This window comes from Tarenaya hassleriana, unplaced genomic scaffold, assembly GCF_000463585.1.
Source record: "Tarenaya hassleriana unplaced genomic scaffold, ASM46358v1 Cleome251, whole genome shotgun sequence".
NCBI classification, from domain to species: Eukaryota; Viridiplantae; Streptophyta; class Magnoliopsida; order Brassicales; family Cleomaceae; genus Tarenaya; species Tarenaya hassleriana.
In genome coordinates, this window is record NW_010965784.1 from 68,862 (window position 1) to 71,465 (window position 2,604).

Below are 2,604 nucleotides of genomic sequence, written 5' to 3' on the forward strand. Positions count from 1 at the left end.
CTTTAATAGTCGTCGTGGAGGGTTCTGAGACGTTCCGGGCTGGCTCGGTGTCGGTGGTGGGGCTCAGAGAATTGACTCGGTCCGAGTCAGAACGAAGGAAGACCGAGTCAACACTTGCCTCGGTCGAGTTAGAACTATACGACACCGAGTCTGAAGCGAACTGAGTTTCTGAGTGTTTCAGCGATCTGACTCGGTCCGAGTCAAGTACTGACTCGGTCGAGTCAGAATACAGAAGCTCGAATTTCTCCTCGGTTTCATCGTCTAACGCATGTGTGAGCTCCCGAATATCCTCCCAATTGCTGTATATACTCGTATCTGATGCCAGAAGGGATATTTCAAGTGGATCAATGTCTCGGAACTGATCAAAGACCTCCTGCGTCAAGATCTCGTGTACATCAACATAACACGCTGAATCGGTAGTGGATGGCTGCTTCATATTGTGATCTAAGGTGAACTCAACAGTCTCGTCACCTATCTTCATGGTAAGACGACCAGCTCGGACGTGTACAACCGCATCAGCCGTGTTCAGAAACGGTCGGCCCAGAATAATCGGTATCTTCGAGTCCTCGTCCATGTCTAAAACAACAAAATCAACGGGAACATAATAATCCCCGACTTTCAATGGGACATCCTCGAGAATACCTGCAGGATATTTGACGGATCGTTCCGCTAGCTGTAGCGCCATCCGTGTGGCTTAAGCTCACCAATATTAAGCTTCTTGTAAATGGACAACGGTAGTAAACTGACGCTAGCACCAAGGTCGCACAATGCACGGTCTATCGCAATGTTTCCGATTTTGCAAGGAATCGAAAAACTACCCGGATCTGATCTCTTCCGTGGCAACTCATGTTGTAAAATCGCAGCGCTCACCTCTGTGCTCAAGGCTACTGTCTCCTTCCCAATTACCCTTTTCTTGGTCAAGATGTCTTTCAGAAACTTCGAATAAGAGGGTATCTGCAGCATAGCCTCATAGAACGGTATAGTAACCTCTAGCTTCTGAAGCATATCAGCAAATCTCGAGAACTGTGTATCCTCATCATGCTTCTTCAATCGAGAAGGAAAAGGAACGGGTGGTACCTTAGGTGGAGGAGCGACGTATGGCGTTTCGGCTTCCTCTGCATTCACCCGAGGTGTCTCATCTGCTATGCCTTTTCCTTTCTCTTCGGTAGTGTATCTAGACATCGTCCCTTTTTCCGTAGGGACTGTCTCTGGCAGATTCTTTCCACTCCTCAGCTCAACAGCGTTTACATGCTCTCGTGGATTTGGCTCGGGCTTCCCAGGAAATGTGCCCTGCTGCCTAGAGGGTTGTGATGCAAGCTGTGCGATCTGTGTATCAACTAGCTTCATATGTGCATCCATCCCGTCAAGCCTCCTCTCAAAGGTGTCCTGCCTTGCCCTTATGCTCTGTACCTCGGTTTTCAACTCCGTAAATGATGTCTTCTGATCGAGCATTAGTTGGGAAAGCATTGTCTTGATGTCTGCTTCATCATTCTTTGCTGGTGGAGGAGCTCGGTAACCCTGATTCTGCTGCCCGTATCCTGGATTCTGTTGCGCATATCCCTGATTCTGCCCCTGAAAACGTGATTGAGTGAATCCCGGGGGATTCTGAGGGATTCTAGAAACGCCCTGTTGATGTGCATTCAATGCTCCATTCGGGTTTCCGTAGGAGAAACCAGGATGGTTCCTAGGCGCGTTCGGGTTGTAGAGATTGGAAGGATTCTGGTACTGATTTCTTCCTACGTAGTTGACATCCTCAACCGGTTCTTCCTCTGATGCTGCCTGATCAACCAGAAACATGCCAGGCTGGACTTTCGGCGGGTTAGATGTATTCTTGAGTCCCATGTGCTGCTTAATTGCCGATAAATCTGACATGACCGCTTTCAAAGCAGCGGACTCACCCAAATCTACCCGTCCTGTAGAGCGTCTGATACTATCTCCTGACATCCCTCTTGCCTTGGCCATCTTCGCAATCTGCATCTCTAGGGTGTCAAAGGGAAGGTCGTATACACTCCCTCCACAAGCTGCATCCATCCATGCTCTAGTATCGTCTCTCAGTCCGTGGATGAATGTGGAAAGCAGCAGTCGCTTATCCATGCCGTGGTGTGGACAATGGCGTTGGTAGCCTTTGAACCTCTCCCATGCGTCATACAGACTCTCATCACTCTCCTGAGTGAAGCTGCGTATGGCTCTCTGTGCAGCTCGGGTCTTCTCTGGGGAGTAGTATCTCGCCATGAATTGCTCCTCTAACTCCTCCCATGTCGTAATCGAGTTTGGCTCAAGAGTGTAGAGCCAATCTCTTGCCCGGTCCATCAGTGAAAAAGGAAAAGCCTCCAAATATACATCCTCGATGGTCATTCCTCGTGGCTTCCTAACTAATCTGCACAGCATCTTAAACTGAGTCAAGTGAGCAATGGGATCCTCTGTAGGCCGCCCTCTGAAGCTCGCCTGACTGAACATCGTGATGCACTGTGGCGGCAGCTCGAAACTGTCAATGGGTGGACGGTTGATGCATGATAGGAGTTGGGTGTGATTCGGTGCAATGTAAGAACCCAAAGTCTCCTCCGCAACATAGGTAGCTTCGCCCTCGGTCTGTTGATCATAGAG